The sequence below is a fragment of the Scyliorhinus torazame genome, chromosome 8 (genome assembly GCF_047496885.1).
Source record: "Scyliorhinus torazame isolate Kashiwa2021f chromosome 8, sScyTor2.1, whole genome shotgun sequence".
Classification (NCBI taxonomy): Eukaryota; Metazoa; Chordata; class Chondrichthyes; order Carcharhiniformes; family Scyliorhinidae; genus Scyliorhinus; species Scyliorhinus torazame.
Genome location: NC_092714.1, coordinates 119,134,226 through 119,153,039, shown reverse-complemented (window position 1 = coordinate 119,153,039; position 18,814 = coordinate 119,134,226). Strand labels below are relative to the sequence as shown.

Here is an 18,814-nt window from a genome sequence, read left to right as displayed (position 1 = left end):
CTCTGGCCACGGCCTCAGCATTTGCCATTCCAATAATGGCCAGCACCATCTCTTCGATGGGGATTAAGACATGCAGGCACGCCTGTCTCCCCTCCAGTTAGCTCCGGCTGCATGGTGTTGCGCACAAGTTTGTCCTACAAGGGAGAGGGAAGTGTTTCCGTGAGAGTGGTGCAATCTGTTTGCGTGATGTGTTGGTCATGGCTGAATAGCCAGCAGTATGTGCAATGTGGGTGTGAGACTTACAACAGTTGCGAAGTTTACAAGGTTGAGGTGAAGCAATGAATATCAGGTAAGAGCCCTGAGAGGTATTGTTGGCCGGTGAGTGATAGGGGTGTGGTGATTTGAACATTTAGCGTTGGCTGTATGCAGCAATCAAGCTAATCAACTGCCTGCACATGAAACGACCGGCACTTAGGGGGTGGTTTAGCACAGTGGGCTAAACAGCTGGCTTGTAATGTAGAATAAGGCCAGCAGCGCGGGTTCAATTCCCGTACCGGCCTCCCCGAGCAGGCGCCGGAATGTGGCGACTAGGGGCTTTTCACAGTAACTTCATTGAAGCCTACTTGTGACAATAAGTGATTATTATTATTATCATTGTGATCTCCACACCCATCTTCAAGAGCTATCAATTTAGCTCCATAAAATACAAAAGGAAGAAAGTTATGCTGAGCCCGTCCCAATCGCTGGTTAAGTCCCACCTGGAATATTGGGCGAGATTCTCTGAATGCCCCAGCCGCGTGTTACCCAACAGCGCACTGTTCGGATGGAGGGGAATTCTATCTTCCCGCTGTCCTGTTAATGGGATTTCCCATTGTAAGCATCCCATGCCACCACGAAACCTTGGCGGTGGTGCACTGCCAGCAGGAAAAGTGAATCACAACAACCGGAGAATTCCGCCCATTTGTTTAATTCTGGGCACCAACTTTAGGAAGGATACAGGAATGATGGGTAGAATGGCCCCCGCCTGTGTTGCATCATGGTCAAAAATAAAGATTGTACAAATGAGTGGGGAACACTGACACTTGTTCGAAACAATCCCTTGCTACAAATTTAGCACACAGTTTTGAATCACTAATAACGGAACAAAAATGATAACCTAATCTAGCAGGAAATTAGCCTAACAAAGCTAATACCAATACAGAGCAGAAATGTTAAAACGAGCTGAAAATAACATTGAAGGAAGGTGCCTATTTCACTAATATGGTGGTTATGTGACTGCTTAAGAATTACAGTTTAAGAGGACTGAAATATCCAATGTTGGCAGACACTCCCAAATTCGCATACAAGACAAACAAATCTGCAAGGTTAAGAACCACATCTAGATATGTTGCCATTTTCTGAAGCTTAGCATTTGCAATCAACTTGAATGGCAATCAAGTTATTCAAAACTCACATTTATTCTCTTCATGTGGAAGGACGACAGCAACTGTCTTGGGACAAACATCCTGCTTTTGGAGAGGGTACAGCTGCCAGAGGGAAACAATTAACCTCAGAGCAGAGGTCAGGTCCCTGAGTTGTGAGGAAAGAGTGATCAAACTGTGGGAGAAATAATAGCTCAGGAGAGACTGTAGCTCACAAGGTTCTGCGGGGGGATAAATAAACTAAATACCAATAAGTGATTTGACATAACTGAATGCTGTGTAACCAAGAGGCGTACAACCAAGCTCGGAAGGTGGCTTTTTTCTCCTCATGTTAATTCCTGAGAGTGTGCTGCAGCTGATTTCGGCAAAGATGTCATCCCTTTAATGGCAGCTCATTGCTGGATTTAAAGACAACAGGCGAATGCATGGTCCCTCGAGGATGCAGAAACTGCAACGTGGCCCAGCTAATTAGATCATTCCCCCAATGACTTCACTGGTGTTTTTCTATTGTTGGAAACAGGTGTTTGAAACTCGTAACCTCTGTCCGTTTAATGGATATACATGCTGACCCTGACATCATGGCAGGTCCTTTCAGCTGTCATTCTGCTGCCAGGAACATTTTCAATGTGCAGAATCTTCATCCACCCGTTGTCTTGCCGAAAGTCATTGTAATTGCTATCCCATGTTTTCCTAAAAAAAAAATTAAAATATGTAGGTTGCAGTGGTGTGGTAGTAATGCATAGTTGAAGCTGGAAGTTACATTCTTTGCTGTGTGCAAACCAGAAATGGCACTGAGTGCAGAATCTTCCCAGCCCCATAATGGGACGGGTGGAGTAAGGGGTGTTGGGGTGGGGGAGTGGAGGGGGGCGACATTGCGATGGCTCCCCAACATATTCAGGTTGCCAGTGTACTTGCCCAGCAATGGTCAAGGTTTGCTGAATGAAGGTGTGGAGCCAATTACCCTATTTAAAGGCTCCAATGAGAGGTTATTTAGATAATTCAACAGGCAGGGATGCCACTCGCTCCAGAGAAGTGGCCTCTCTGCAGTAGCCTGGGGAGATAGAGCCAGAGCCTCCATGGCCTATAGAGGGTGCCTTGGGGCAGGGAAGGCTGAAGCTTCAACCTCCACATGCCAGCCTGACATGTTGCCCTTCAATGCCTGCCTGCATTGACCCTTCTGAGATGCTATTTTAAACCTGGGTTGTCGAGGGCGCCTCCAGGTTGAGGTGTCCTGATGACCCCCGACCTGCCTCAGCAGCATCCATTTCTTCGAGACGGGTTGCCAGAAGCTTCACAGCTGCTGTCCTTCTGATTGGACCTGCAACATCGGGAGTCAGTCTGCGATTCCTAACTATATGGTGATCTCAGAGATGGTAAATTTGGAGGTTACCTCTGGGAAGAGCTTGATCCCAACGTAGGGGTCCTGAGTCTTGTGGGAAAATTCAGCCCTTGACCTCTGGTCGCCATTTTACTTTTTGGGGACTGAAAATTCCTCAGATCTAGTTAATAACAATGGGAATGCTCAAAGTACATTTGATGATATATTTTTATTTATAAGAGGGGTTTGTATGTTAGTGTGCTCCCAATCTGTCTGCGAGTAGTGTGGCGTAGCAGGGTGTGCACCGACCTGTCATGGTTTTGTGACTTTATCCTCTCTTCCTTTGGTTTCTGTTGGGGTCACAGGAATATTCGGTTTCGCCCAATGATTGTACCGAGCCAGTTGTGATGTTGTCCTTTCATTCCATTTTGTGTCCATGTATGATGAGCTCTCCTAATGTATGGTATTATTTTGTAACTTTGTGTCTGTTTTGAAAATGTAAAATTCTAATAAATATACTTTTTTTTTAAAATTAGGCACCCTCTTTATTGACCCTTCAACGAGATGTGAGTGCCACGGGCTAGGCCAGCATATATTACCTATCCCGAATTGCCGTTGAGAAGGTGGTGGTGAGCTGCACTCCATGTGGTGTAGGTACACCCATAGTGCTGTAAGGGATGGAGTTCCAGGATTTTGACTCAGTGACGGTGAAGGAAAAGCGATATAGTTCCAAGTCAGGATAGTGCATGGCTTGGAGGGGAAGCTGCTGGTGGAGGTGTTTCCATGTGTCTGTCGCCCTTGCCCTTCAAGGTGTTATGGTCGTGGGCTTGGAAGATGCTGTCTAAGGAGTGTTGGTGAGTTGTTGCAGTGCATCTTGTTAATGGTACACACTGCTGCCACTGTGCCTTGGCGGTGGAGAGATTGAATGTTTGTGGATGGGGTGCCAATCAAGCGAGCTGCTTTGTCTTAAATGATGACAAATTTCTTGAGTATTGTTGTTACAATGTGCCAAGATGCTTCTTTCAGTGGATTTGAATTCGGCAACATGTTGCACGGAAATACACTTAGCATTGGCCCTGCCCAGGATTTGCAGAAACTGCGGGCGGGATTCTGTGATCCTGAGGCTAAGTGTTGATGCCGTTGTAAACGCCGTTGCATTTCTCGACGGCGTCAACATGCCCTCAGGAGCTGAAATTCTGACCCCGACAGGGGGCCAGCACGGCACTGGATCGCTCAGATGCGGCTCCCTTGCGTCAGATGGGCGCTGCGGGTCTGCGCATTCACAGTGGCACCGCTGCCAATGCGCGCATGCGCAGTGGGACCGGCACCAACGCGCGCATACGCAGTGGCTCCCATCTCCGCGCCGGCCGCGACGCAACATGGCATAGGGCTACAAGGGCCGGCGCGGAACAAAAGAGGCCCCCAGCAAGAGAGGCCGGCCCGCCGATCGGTAGGCCCCAATCGCGGGCCAGGCCACAGCGGAGGCCACCCCCGGGGTCGGACCCCCCCCCCCCCCACCAGGCCACCCCCGGATACATCCACGCCGAGGTCCCGCGAGTAAGAGCAGGTGTGGATGGTGCCCGGCGGATTCGGCTTTTTTAGCGTAGCCACTCAGCCCATCCCGGGCTCAGAATCGCCGGGGGGAGCCCCGTAGAGCGGGTCCCAACCGGCGCCCCGCCGACCGCGCCGGCGCCAATGATGCCGATTCTCCACCCTCCGGAGAATCGGTGGACCGGCGTCGGGGCGGCGTTGCACGATTCACGCCAGTCGCGGCGATTCTCCGGCCCAGCCCCGGGGTGAGAGAATCCCACCCTGCATTCTGTCCATCCCTTTATAAGGTGGAGGTGGATAGATTCTTGTTAGGCAAGGGGATCAAAGGTTATCGGGGTTGATGGTAATGTAGAAATCGAGATACAATCAGATCAGCCATGATCCTATTAAACAGCAGAGCAGGCTCAAGGGGCTGAAAGGCTGATTTCCGCCCCTATTTCATATGTTCATATGTATTCTATGAATGATAAACCAGTTTGTTCCTTTATATTCTTGTCTCACTTTATCAGTCAATTTTCTGTCCACTTTCAGGGGGAGCACATGTGAAGTGCCATACTAATCTGTGCATGTGACAAGAGACTAATGCCCCAATACTTGGGTCACACTAATCTTTAAATATTCAAACCATCATGAAATGCTCCTGATAATAGCAAATTGATGGTGCTCAGGCGAGGGAGCTGATTGTTGAAGCTGAACCTGAGAGGTTCACTTGCAAAATTTGTCATCTTGAATGTCCCTTTGTTTCTACAAGTAGGGGAATCTAAAACGTAGGGGCACAGTCTCGGGTTGAGGGGTCGAACATTTAGGACTGAGGGTTTTCACTCAAAGGGTTGTGAATCTTTAGAATTCTCCCCAGAGGGTTTTGGATGCTTCGTCATTGAATGCAATTCAGGCTGAGATAGACAGAGGGCCTGATTCAGCCACTGAATTGCACCCAGCGCGGAGTTAGGCACAATGGGAGATTCCCGCGAGAGCCCAAAATTGGGCTCCACGCCGGGCACCGGGCCAATCACAAGTCACCCGACTCACTCCACCCAGTGCAATCTGGATCTCAGCCTTGCTGGCGGGTGTGATCCAGATCAACATATTTAAATGAACCATTAGGCTCATTTAAATACCTGGATGCCGCATTCACCTGGGAGCCAATTGCCATGCCTGCGAGACCTTGACCGGGTGCCGTTTAGCATTTATTTCCTCAAACACGGACCAGGCGTGGTGGCACCTTGGAGGTCTCAGGCCATTAGAGACCCCCGCCCGGTCAGAGCAGAGAACCCCAGCACTCCCCCTGACACCCAAGCACTGCTAAGGTGGCACTGCCAAGGTACCCAGGTGGCCGAGTTCCAGGTTGACACTGCCAGGGATCAGGCCGGGGGGTTGGGGTGCGGGGAGCGGAGGTGTGCTTGCCCCTTAGAGGGAGGATGAGGGGTGGTCCCAGGGGTGGTGCCACAAGAAGGTTGGGAGGGGTGAAAGGGAGGGGTCCAAAAAGGGGGGGAACGAGCCTGAAAGGGTGGGGTTACGGAGATCAGAGCTGTCCGTCAAAATGCATCCCGATCTGCGAGGAGCTGTTCTTCCTGGCGAGCTCTGCTTACTAGCAGGAAATCGACTAAAGTGTGGCCTTGGCACGGAGAAACGCCCTGAGGCCTAAACTACCGATAACGTGCTGTTGAGTAGTGGGGTTAATCACGGTACTGCAGCCACCAAGAAACATCCCGCCAAACACACCCAAAACCGGACTTAGTTTCAAGTCTGTTTAATCGCGCCCAGAATATTTGGTCTTTTGGGGAATTGAAGGATATGTGGAATGGGCAGGGAAGCGGAGTTGAAGCTCATGATCATATTGGACTGTGGACCTGGCTCAATGGGCCATGTGGTTGACTCATATTTCTTGTCTTCTTGTCTTCTGCCTTTGTGTTTAGAAGGATTCAGTCTAAATGTAATTGTTATTCAGATTAATGATCAGAAATCTGGCGATCCACATGAAGGTCAGTTGACAATTCGCAAGCGCTGTGGTCCTAGTATTTCCTGATCTTGTTTACCGATATAGCTTGAAAACAAGGTGTAAACATTCCAGATACGGTGATACAGACTCCCCAAGGCCTCTATTACTGTCTGGCCACTGGAGGTTTCAATCTTTACATTCGACTATGTTGTTGATGACAGGAAAGCCAAGCGTCTGCTGTTCACAACGTTTCCATGATGCAAAATTGCCTCAAGACATTTTGAAAACGTCAAAAAGCTAAAGGATAGCCTAAGCTATCCCATTTATTTCACAGTTAGATGAGTGTAAATGTATAACTACATAACATAATCGTAAAAGTAAATACATTTTGAATATCTTTACATTTTTAAAAGATAAAGCCTAGAAACATAGGGTGCAATCCACCGGCCCATTGCACCCAAAAGATAGTGTGGCACGGCTGGTAGATACCGGGAGATCCCTCTTCCGGGATCTACCCAGTTTGCCACGCCTCACAAAATCTTACGCAATCTTGCGAGACATCGTATGTGAATCCTGCCCACTGTGGGCGGGATCACTTTTTACCAAATTTGAATATTAGAGTGAGGTAGTTAGTCTCACTCTAATATGCATTTCCGTAATCATACCCAGGGCGTGGGATCTAACCCCCCCTCGCCTTGGAGACCGCTGCTTATTGCTAGTCTCCAGAATTGCCGATCAGGTCGAATGGCACTCGTTGGGTCTCCCAGGGGATCGCAGGCCCCCAGATGCTTGCTCTCTGGGCAGGGAGGCACTTCTGGTGCCATCTGGGCACCTGGGCACTACCATTTGGATGCCAACCTGGTATTGCCAAGGTGCCCAGGTGGCTTTTGCCAGAATGCCAAGCTAGCATGTTCCCTGTGCTGCGGATTGGGCCTAGGGTGCCCTGTTTGGCTGCAGGGGGATTTGGGGGCCTGAGAACCCACTTATAGGTGAGTGGGGGCTTTGGGGCTCACGTTGGGGGTTGAGAGATCGGGACGCCATTTTTAAATGGCTTCCCGATCTCCTTCCACACTGAGGAGTTCTGGCGAGCGGAGCTCTTCAGTGCAGAAAAGGGGACTAAGTGCGGCCTCATCAGAGCGTTCACTGCTGAGGCCCCATATCTACCCGAATGGGCGTTCAATAGTGTGGTGTTTCTTAGCATTCTGAGTGCTAAGAAACACTCGGCTAAACGCGTTGGCTTCGGGACTCTGTTCCCATTGGGTAGATCAAGCCCACAGTGAATAGCAAAGCTTTCTCCATTGCTATCACCAGCATTAAAAATAACCCTCAATCCATTAGTAATGCGGCCAGAGGTGGAGTCAGAAAATACGATGGCAGCCAGCTCTGTGTTCAAGGGCGCCACTCCAGCATCTAATTCAGATAGTTACAGGTATAAAACCCTTAATGTGGACTTCAGCATACAATCCAGGCTGTACGGAGCTCTGCTGCACTGCCAGAAGTGCTGTCTTTCAGATGAAACGTTATACCTAGGCCTGCCTTTTCGGGTAAATGGTAAACATCTCCTGACACCATTTAAGAAAAGCAGGGTTCCCAGGCCAACATTCCTTCCTTAACCATCAGTCTGATTATCTGATCATTCATTTTATGTTTCTGGAAACCAACTGTGCACAAATTGACAGCTGTGTTTGTTGAAATAAAACAATAATTGTACCTCAGAATGTAAATCATTGGTTATGAAACATTAAGGATACCATGAAGACATGATAAAGTCTCTTTTCACTTTTTACCTAGAAAACTGGAAAGGTGCACTTTCGAAGACTTCAGTCCAGAAAGCAAAAAACATTGATTAATAAGCATTGTACAGCAGCCTCATGGCTGTAGATAGCCTCCAAAATGCCTCCGCAGAGATGCTCTCACCGTGGGGTGATTCCACACTCTAAATCCCGATTGGTCGAACAGGCCATGTGACCCTTACTATGCTGTGTCGTCCTTAAAGAGACAATCACCACACCCTTTAAAATTATAGCCAACAGTAAATTCATGACCCTGGCACATTTAGTGACCCTTTTTGTTCATTTTTTTGCCTACTTCATTCTGTGCTGGTGTCTCTAATAAACAATGATGCCATATGGAAAGATGTTAACTGGGGAGGGTAAGACCTGGAGACCAGTTCTGTTCTAAAACCAATGCTGAAATATAAGTGCAGCTTTCTGCAGTGTCTTTTTGTGCTGAAGCCAAGGCTTAGAGGCACAGTAAGATAGAGCAAGGAATGAGTCCTTGGATCATTAAAGTTAATGGTTGGAAAATCATGAGGAGTGCTTTGTTGAATTCCAATCTTGTGCACAGTTCCACACTGGGAACACCAATTTGTAACCTGACCTCTACTTTACAGTCCCTGAAATCTGGATATTCAGACGTTGAAAACCAATAATTGATCCTGATGATGTGTGCCTCCTTAATGTCGTCTGGTAATGCAAGCGGTTCTCTGCACTCCTGACACTCCAGGGATGTATCTGCAGTCCTGTGTATTGGCAGACAGACTGTAAACCAGGGCAGAGAGCTGCTAATTTAGGAGAAATAGCCTTTCACCAGTCTCCTGTGCTCCAATTCTAAACTTTGTTGTTTGAGGCACGATCAATTTGGCTGAAGACGAAGTTGAATTCAAACTGAGGCTTTATTAGTATCAGATGTGTGGCCTCCTACAGCAGCTGATGAAATGGCTGCGAGCAGGAGGTCACGCATATTGATAACCCGGCTCCTGGGCGGCACTGGCATGCAGGGGCCCAGGTGAACCTGTAGTGCAGGTTCTACCGTACAACCCTTAATATAAGAACACAGTGGTTTACCACATTCACCCCCTGTTAAAATTGAGTCCGGCGGGGGTGGTGGATAACTATATACAATTCGCAATCTTACTTGCGATATTTACAAAACAGTAAAAAAGTGTCTCTGGTCATCCGGTGGGCCGGTCAGAGGTTCAGCCGGTCCGGCGCCTTGATCGTCCTCTGAGATCGACGAAGTGGAGCCGGCGATGTTGGTGCTGTCATGGTCGAAATTGACTCCGGGAGCGTGCTGAAATCCTCTTCATCAAAGGGGGTGGGCAGGGGGAGGACGGACAGTCCTAGGGGAGGTGATGGGGGCGGCAGGGGAGGGGAGGGTGGCGCCGGGGGTGGTGTGGGGGTGGAACCTGCTGGTGCCAGGCCCCTGAGGGAGACGGTATCCTCGCGGCCGTCGGGGAACGCCACGTAGGCGTATGTGGGTTTGCGTGGAGCCGCACATGTTTACGGAGAAGCACGGTTCCCGGAGCTGTGAGCCAAGTTGGGAGCGATACCCCGGATGTGGACTTCCTGGGGAAGGCAAAAAGACGTTCATGCGGTGTACTGTTAGTAGCAGTGCAGAGTAATGAGCGAATGGAATGTAGTGCATCAGGGAGGACCTCTTGCCAGTGGGAGGCTGGGAGATTTCTGGACCGTAGGGCCAGCTGGACGGCCCTCCATACCGTCCCATTCTCCCTTTCTATCTGTCCGTTTCCCCGGGGGTGGTAGCTCGTCGTTCTGCTGGAGGCGATACCCCTGCTGAGCAAGAACTGATGTAGCTCATCTCTCATGAATGAGGATCCCCTGTCACTGTGGATGAAGGCGGGGAAGCCGAACAGAGTGAAAATAGAATTAAGGGCTTCAATGACGGTGGCAGACGTCATGTCGGGTCATGGGATGGCGAAGGGAAAATGGGAGTATTCATTGATCACACTGAGGAAATACGTGTGTCGGTCGGAGAGGGAGGGGGCCTTTGAAATCCATGCTGAGGCATTCAAAGGGGCGGGAGGCCTTCACCAGGTGCGCGCGGTCCGGCCGGTAGAAGTGCGGTTTGCACTCCGCACAGACCTGGCAGTCCTTGGTGATCGTCCTTACTTCCTCGACGGAGTAGGGCAAATTTCATGCCTTAATGATGTGGTACAGCCGAGTGACCCCTGGGTGACAAAGGCTGTCGTGCAGGGTCCGGAGTCGATCTACCTGTGCGCTGGCACATGTATCTCAGGATCGGGCGTCTGGGGGCTCGTTGAGTTTGCCATGGCGATACCTAATCTCGTAGTTATAGGTGGAGAGCTTGATTCTCCACCGCAAGATTTTGTCATTTTTGATCTTGCCCCGCTGTGTGTTGTTGAATATTAAGGCAACCAACCATTGGTCAGTGAGGAGAGTGAATCTCCCGCCGGCCAGGTAATACCTCCAATGTTGCACAGCCTCAACGATAGCTTGGGCCTCCTTTTCGACGGATGAGTGCCGAATCCCGGAGGCATGGAGGGTGCGGGAAAAGAATGCCACGGGCCTGCCTGTCTGGTTGAGGGTGACGGCAAGGGCGACGTTGGTTGCGTCGCTTTCTACTTGGAAAGGAAGTGTTTCGTCTACAGCATGCATTCCAGCTTTGGCAATATTAGCTCTGATCCGGGTGAAAGCCTGTTGGGCCTCAGCCGTCAGGGGGAAATGAGTGGACTGTATGAGTGGGCGGGCCTTGTCCGCATAGTTTGGGACCCACTGAGAGTAATACGAGAAGAACCCCAGGCAGCATTTGAGGGCCTTGGGGCAGTGAGGAGGGGAAGCTCCATGAGTGGGCACATGCGGTCGGGATCGGGCCCCAGAACTCCGTTCTGGGCCATGTAGCCGAGGATGGCTAAGCGGTTTGTACGGAACACACACTTCTCCTTGTTATACGTGAGGTTGAGGAGAGTGGTGGTGCGGAGAAATTTTGCGTGGTTGGCGTCGTGGTCCTGCTGATCATGGCCGCAGATGGCCACATTGTCTAGGTACGGAAACGTGGCCCGCAAGCCATACCGGTCCACCATTCGGTCCATCTCCCTTTGGAAGACCGAAACCCCATTGGTGACGCCGAAGGCGACCCTAAGGAAGTGATATAGCCAGCCGTCTGCCTCGAAGGCGGTGTATGGCCGGTCCGATTTACGGATGGGGAGCTGGTGGTAAGCGGATTTCAGCTCCACCGTTGAGAAGACCCGGTACTGTGCAATCTGGTTAACCATGTCAGATATGCGTGGGAGGGGGTACGCGTCGAGCTGCGTGTGCCTGTTGATGGTCTGGCTGTAGTCCATGACCATTCGTTTTTTCTCCCCAGACTTAACTACTACCACTTGAGCTCTCCAGGGGCTGTTGCTGACCTCGATGACTCCCTCCCGAAGCAACCGCTGGACCTCGGACCTGATAAAGGCCTTATCCTGGGTGCTGTACCATCTGCTCCTGGTGGCGACGGGTTTGCAATCTGGTGTTAGATTGGCAAAGAGGGAAAGAGGATCGACCGTTAGGGTTGCGAAGCCGCAAACAGTGAGGGGTGGTAAAGGTCCGCCGAATTTAAGGGTCAGGCTCTGGAGGTTGCACTGAAAATCCAAGTCAAGGATAAGTGCAGCGCAGAGGTTAGGGAGGACGTAGAGGCGGAAACCGTGGAACTCTACGCCTTGGACTGTGAGCGTGACCGTGCAGTACCCCCGGATCGCTACGCGATGGGATCCAGAGGCCAGGGAGATACTTTGATTGGTAGGGTGTACCTTAAGGGAGCAGCGCCTTACCGTATTTGGATGTACAAAGCTCTCAGTGCTCCCGGAGACCAGTAGGCAGGAGGTCACATGGTCGTTGACTTTCACGCTGGTGGATGCGTTGGTCTGGTCAGAGTATGTGGTCGGGACTGGTCGATTGCCATGGATGCAAGTTGTGGTTGGTCGTCAGATAGTGAGGCGGCCGCTGAGTTGGGGTCCTGAAACGCCGTTGGTCTCCATGTGCTGCGGGGTGGACAAGATGGCGGCGCCCAGAGGTCCTGGGGATCACAAAATGGCGGCACTCATGGAACGCACGTTGCGGGGGTGGAGCAAGATGGCGGCGCCCATGAAACGCACGTGTTGTGCGGGGGAGAAGGTGGCGGCACCCATTGCTTCCACATGGCCTGGGAGGAGGAGAGGATAGCGGCACCCATTGTCCGTGACCGGTGGGGGTGGGGGCGACCGCTGCCACTGAGCGGGCCTGGCACACCGCTGCGTAGTGGCCCTTCTTCCTGCAGGCCTTACAAAGGGCAGTGCGGGCCAGGCAGCGTTGGCGGGAGTGTCTTTGTTGGGCGCAGAAATAGCATCGGGGCCCCGCGGAAATCACTGGCTGGCACGTAGCGCAGGCATATTGGGTGGGTAGCGGCCCTGCTGGGGCGGCTGCCTGTGGGGCCCATGAAGCGTAGGAGTGGGCCACGCGGTTGGGGGCGTAGGACTGTACATTCTGCAGGGCGACCGTCATGGAAAGCGCTAGTGCTTTAGTCTCTGCAAGGTCGTGCGTGGCCCCTTCTAGGAGCCGCTGCCTGATAACATCGGACCCAATCCCAGTTACAAAAGTGTCCCTCATAAGGAGATCCGAGTGCTCCTTAGCTGTAACGTCCTGGCAGTCACAGTCCCGCACTAGTGGGATCAGGGCCCTCCAGAAGTCCTCGATTGACTCACCAGGTAGTTGAGTACGCGTTGCGAGCATGTGTCTGGCGAAGAGCGTGTTCGTCTTCTGGTCATAATTTTCTTTGAGTCGAGTCATAGCATCAGCGTAATTGGGCGCATCCTGGATCAGCGGGAAGACTTTAGAGCTGAGACTGGAGTACAGAATTTGAATCTTCTGAGCCTCGGGAACAGAGGTCGCGCCGTGTTGATATACGCTTCAAAACAAGCTAGCCAATGCTGAAAGTCCTTTCTGGCGTCGCTTGCGTGTGGATCCAGCTGCAGTCGATCTGGTTTAATCCGGAGGTCCATCTTCTGAATCATGGGCGGGATGTCCGCCGACCGGCGCCAAAAACAGCGCAAATCAGTCCGGCATCGCGCCGCCCCAAAGGTGCGGACGTCTCCGCATCTTGAGGGGCTGAGCCCTCACCTTGAGGGGCTAGGCCCGCGACGGACTGATTTCCGCCCCGCCAGCTGGCGGGAAATGACTTTGCCAGGCGGCGCATGCGCGGGAGCGTCAGTGGCCGCTCAAGGCATCCCCGCGCATACGCAGTGGAGGAGGTCTCTTCCGCCTCCGCCATAGTGGAGACCATGACGAAGGTGGAAGGAAAAGAGTGCCCCGCCCCGCGGCCCCCCCCAGGACCCCGGAGCCAGCCCGCGCCGCCTTGTCCCGCCGGTAAGAGAGGTGGTTTAATTCTCGCCGGCGGGACAGGCATTCCAGCAGCGGGACTTCGGCCCATCGCGGGCCGGAGAATCGCCGGGGGGGCGCCTGCCAACCGGCAACGGCGCGATTCCCACCCCCGCCGAATATCCGGTGCCGGAGAATTCGGCAACCGGCAGGGGCGGGATTCACGCCAGTCCCCGGCATTCTCCAACTCGGCGGCGGGTCAGAGAATCCCGCCCCTGATACTCATAAATTGAGGCACGATCAATTTGGCTGGAGACGAAGTTGAATTCAAACTGAGGCTTTATTAGTATCAAATGTGTGGCCTCCTACAGCAGCTGACAAAATGGCTGCGAGCAGGAGGTCACGCATATTTATAACCCGGCTCCTGGGCGGAACTAGCGTGCAGGGGCCCAGGTGAACCTGTAGTGCAGGTTCTACCGTACAACCCTTAATATAAGAACACAGTGGTTTACCACACTGTTTTCATGAAGCATCTTCCCTGAGGATATTAGTGAACCAGATGGGTTTTTGCAACAGTCAATGACAGCCTCATGGCCACCATTACCAAGTGTAGTTATATTTTACCAGGTTTTTATTCATTGAATTCAGATGCTACGGTGGGATTTGAACCCATGCCCCCAATGCATTTTCCTGGGCCTCTGAATTACTAATACAATCACATCACCACTGCGTCCCATTAATATAGATCAAGTCAAGCATTGATCCGAGTTCTGATCCCTAGGGAACGTTCCTCCAATACAGTTCCTGCTACCATTGCTGATATTACACTCCTTTCCCGCTGCGTTTAAGAGGATGAGTGGATAGCTTAAACTCAAGCTGCCTGCAATGTTCACAACTCTGTAGTTTCTTACGATCTTGGGCCGAGCAGTTGCCATACCAGGCTGTGATGCAGCCAGATAGCTTGCTTTCTATTGTGCACCTGTAAAAATTAGTAAGAGTCAATGTAGACATGCCGAATTTCCTTAGTTTCCTGAGGAAGTATAGGCGCTGTTGTGCTTTCTTGGTCGCTGCATCGACGTGGGTTGTCCAGGACAGATTGTTGGTGATGTGCACCCCGAGGAATTTGAAGCTGTCATCCATCTCCACCTCGGCACCATTGATACTTCGCTTTGTGAAGTCAATGACAAGCTCTTTCGTTTTGCTGACATTGAGGGAGAGATTGTTGTTGTTACACCATGCCACTAGGTTCTCTATCTCCCTCCTGTACTCTGACTCATCGTTGTTCGAGATCCGACCCACTACAGACATGTCATCAGCAAACTTGCAAATGGAGTTGGAGCCACATTTTGCCACATAGTCGTGTGCATAGGGAGTATAAGAGGGGGCTTAGTACACAGCCTTGCGGGGTCCCAGTATTGAGGACTATCATGGAGGAGGTGTTGTTCTTTATTGTTACTGATTGTGGTTTACTAGATTGTTTACTAGATTGATCCCTGGAAGGAGCGGGTTGTTTTATGTGGATATAATGGACAGATTGGGCTTTTTTTCACTGGAGTTTAGAAGATTGAGGGGTGACTTGATTGACGTATATAAGATCCTGAATGGTCTTGGCAAGGTGGATGTGGAAAGGATGTTTCCTCTTGTGGGTGAGTCCAGAATCAGGGAGCACTGTTTTAAAATTAGGGGTCACTCTTTTAGGACAGAGATGAGAAGAAATCTTTGTGTGACTTTGGAACTCTCTACTTCAAAAAGCAGTGGAAGTGGGATCACTGAATATTTTGAAGGTGGAGGTAGATAGGTTCTCATTAGGCAAGGGCATCAAAGATTATCGGGATAGATGGGAATGTGGAAATCGAAACACAAACGGATCAGCAGTGATCTTATTAAATGGCAGAGCAGGTGCGAGGGGCTGAATGACCTCCTCCTGCTCCTATTTCATATGTTCAGAATTATTTTGTAAATTGCGTGAATATCCAAGTACATTTTACTGAATTCTGAACTCTAGGTCCGTCTATTTGTGAATAATTTGATTCTGTTTTGAGGAGAAACTTTCCCCTTATATATTATAAATGGGAGAGCATACTGCCCATCTGCTTGTTTTACAATAGAAACACTTCTGGTGTTACTTACCGTATTGTATCAAGGATCACTGCCTTTATACGATAGCTTAACCGAGATCTGTGATCAGGCATTTTGTAATTAACAGGGCTTTTCTCACCTTAGTGCAAAGCGGTTTCTGGCTGTGGATCAATGTGAAGGCAGCAAATGTAACTCAAGGGTTATGTTCCAACTGACATTTGATGAACTGAAAAGCTGCAAATTTGCCTCCAGTAGGTAAATAGTGTATCCCATGAGTTCCACTTCAGCAGTGGTGTAACTACAGTTCAGTGCAAAGCCCTGTTTTTAAAAGTAGCCTTGCATTTATTTGAATGCTGTATAAACTTGACATTGAGGGCAGGGGTGGGAATAGGGAGTGCTTCCTACAGTGGAGTCCGGCAGGAAACCATACCATACCTTCTGGTCCCAGCCTCATTGATTATGCACCCAGATGTTGAGCGCCGCATTCCGTGTCAGGGCAGGCATGATGGCACGTACCCATCGTCATATCGGGGTGCCCCTATTGTAAAGTCGCCCAACATCTCTGACTCATCATTGAAGAAAGAAGGTGGACCTCTTGAATAAAAAGATGGCTCGCCAGGAGAACTCCTCATTGACAAGATCCACCTGTGGATGCTCCCCCAACCCGCTGCTGTGGTGCTCTGAGTTTCAGGGTTGCTGCCCGTTTCCTCTGAACTCCAGAGGCAGTCCCAAGTGAGTCCCGACTTCGGAACGCCATATTGTTCCAGATGTGTTCTGGACTGACACGTTTTCCAGCTTGTGTTGTGGAAAATTAGCGTGGGTGGGATGATTCTGCTTGGGCCTTCACCTGCATTCCATCAGCGGAATACCAATCAGTTTCATGCCGGCTTCCAGCAGGATTCCCGATCCACCTTGGTGGGAACCAGTGGAAGATCCCGCTGTAAATTCACTTCTGCGCAAAACTGACTTCTCTCCATCACCCTTTTTTGAACCCGCTGGCAGAGGCATGGGAGAATTCCACCTGGAATCCTTTTTAATGGTTTGAGAGCAGGGATGCTCTCCCCTGCCCTCTCCTAAAATCAACTGCTCATGACCCATGACACCAGAACACAACAAAACTTTGTTTTGGAAGAGAGGTGAGAGCAAAACATTTCTCATTTGTTGTCCAGAGTGAAAGATCCTCGATCATGCACAATATTGGTTAGATAGCAGCGAATATTAATAATGGATTTGCCCCAAAAGAGCATCCTCCACAGTATCAATGTGACCTTGCCATTTCACATACACACATTTTTTTCTTTTATTTATAATATCAAATAAAGTGGACTTCCGGTGGCGGCCATGGAATGAGTGGTCGTACATTTGGCAGCTTCTGCTCGAGGTGTTTTTTTCGGTCCTTTTCCCTGGTTGCCAGGCAGATGTTTTGAAGGAAAAGAGTGCTGGGGTGGCGGAGGAAGACTTTACTTTACTTGAATGGATTTGTGGACCAGAAGTGAGTTCAGAGGAAAGGAGCTGCAAGAGCAATAAACTCTTCCGTGCGACACAGGGAAAGATGGCGGAGAGCAAGGGGTCGGCCCTACCAGCCCAATGGTCGACAGAGCAGTTGGTGGACTTTCTGAACAAAAAGTTCAGTCAGCAGAGGAGGGAGGCTCAGGAGGACTGGCGATGGTGGTGGACCTGCTGAGAGTGGAGTTCGACCGTGTGGGGCTAAGGCTGGAGACCCAGAGCCAGGCGATCCAGAAGGTGGAGGAGGCGATGGGGGAGCACGAGTAGCATCTTACCTCATAGTGGCTGAGATTGGGATGATGTGGGAGACCCAGAAGCGGCTTAAGGAGAAGGTGAAAGATCTGGAGAACCGCTCTCAAAGGCTAAATTTGAGAACTGTGGGGTTACCAGAGGGCATCGAGGAAGCGGACGCAGGCTCTTATGTCGCCAAAATGCTGGAGAAGCTTGGAGGATGGGGGCCTATGACAGGACCCTGGAGGTTGATCGGGCGCACAGAGGGCTGATAATATTAAATGAAGTGACCACCAGTCTAATTACAACTAGTAGCTTTGGCATGCTTATCACCAGCCAAGCAATATCCATGTTTCCCTGTTGGGATCTAGCCAACCTTTCTGATGATAAAGCAAGGCTGATGGATACAATAGGACACCCAAAAAACACAGCTCTCATACTGATCCAGATCTTCCATCTTATAGCCTCTTGGTAACACAAGCTTATCGACCACCCCTCCCCAAGATAGGAAATCTTTGCTCTCAGGCACTATGCCCTTATTCACATCTTACAGATGTGGTTCCCGCTTTCTCAAAAACTTGGAAGATTTTAGATTGAATTAGAGGTTCTAATTCAATGTTGTGTAATCTCACACACAACCATTTGAGATTAAAATGTTGTTTTTTTAACAATGTCTTGCTAGGAAAATCAATACTTCCGTAAATTGGAATTATTAAATGGTTTGGAACACCATCACCTACAAATTCCCCTCCAAGCGACACACCATCCTGACTTGGAACGATATCACCTTATTGTTCCTCACACACACATGCCATGAAAGGATATTTTTGAAAAACGTAATATCACGATCATGTGGTTTTCACGGGAAAATAGAATGCAGAGGTCACTTCAGTTTTGGAAGTTCAGTAATCTCATGGTAAGAAAGGAATTCGGATAATTTAGTTTCCAATGCTGCAATTAGAGGTACTGGAACTCCATATAAAAATGGATTTTAACTTATTTAGTTACTGCAAATAATATTGGCCATGATCAAAATGCATAAACGTCTATTATGATGGATATTATAATGGTTGGAGACTTTAGAATAAAATATGACAATAAGCATGAAGTACCAATCATTGAAGTGACAGTAAATATTAAACAGAGGGTGTGATTCTTTGGAAAGATTTCTAAGTATGGTCGCGAGCCCAGCGAGGCCTGCAACACTATTCAATGCTAATTGGTCCATTTAACGGGGCAGCACGGTGGCACAGTGGTTAGTCCTTCTGCCTCATGGCACCGACGACCCGGGTTCGATCCCGGCCCTGCGTCACGATCTGTGTGAAGTTTGCACATTCTCTCCGTGTCTGCATGGGTCTCACCCCCACAACCCAAAGATGTGCTGGGTAGGGGGATTGGCCATGCTAAATTGCCCCTTAATTGGAAAGAAATAATTGGGTCTTCTAAATTAATACAAAAAAAAATTATTTGAGGCCTCAGAGACCGCGATGCCATTTAAAAATCCCGATCTTCCGCTACAACTAGAAGTTCCGCTGAGTGGAGCTCCCCATTGTAAAAAGATGGGGCTATGTGCGGCCTCGACCATGCATTCCTCGTTCAGGCCCCTTATTCAAAGCATGTTGCATTGAACAGCCATGTGTTTCTCGCCACTGGGAGTGCTGGGAAACACATGGCTAAACACGCTCGCCCGGAGACTTTGTTCCCTTTTGGGAAGATCGTGCTTCATATGTTT

The 18,814-nt window shown here is 50.0% G+C and overlaps 1 long non-coding RNA gene across 1 annotated transcript in view; it reads right to left on the bottom strand.

The window, feature by feature from the left end:
• Nucleotides 1-891: 891 nt before the first annotated feature.
• LOC140428073 (uncharacterized) overlaps nt 892-18,814 on the bottom strand; it is a 57,661-nt gene continuing 39,738 nt past the window's right edge. Inside the window, exon 2 of the long non-coding RNA XR_011948697.1 lies at nt 892-2,051. This is a non-coding gene — a long non-coding RNA (uncharacterized lncRNA). The remainder of the gene's footprint in view (nt 2,052-18,814) is intronic.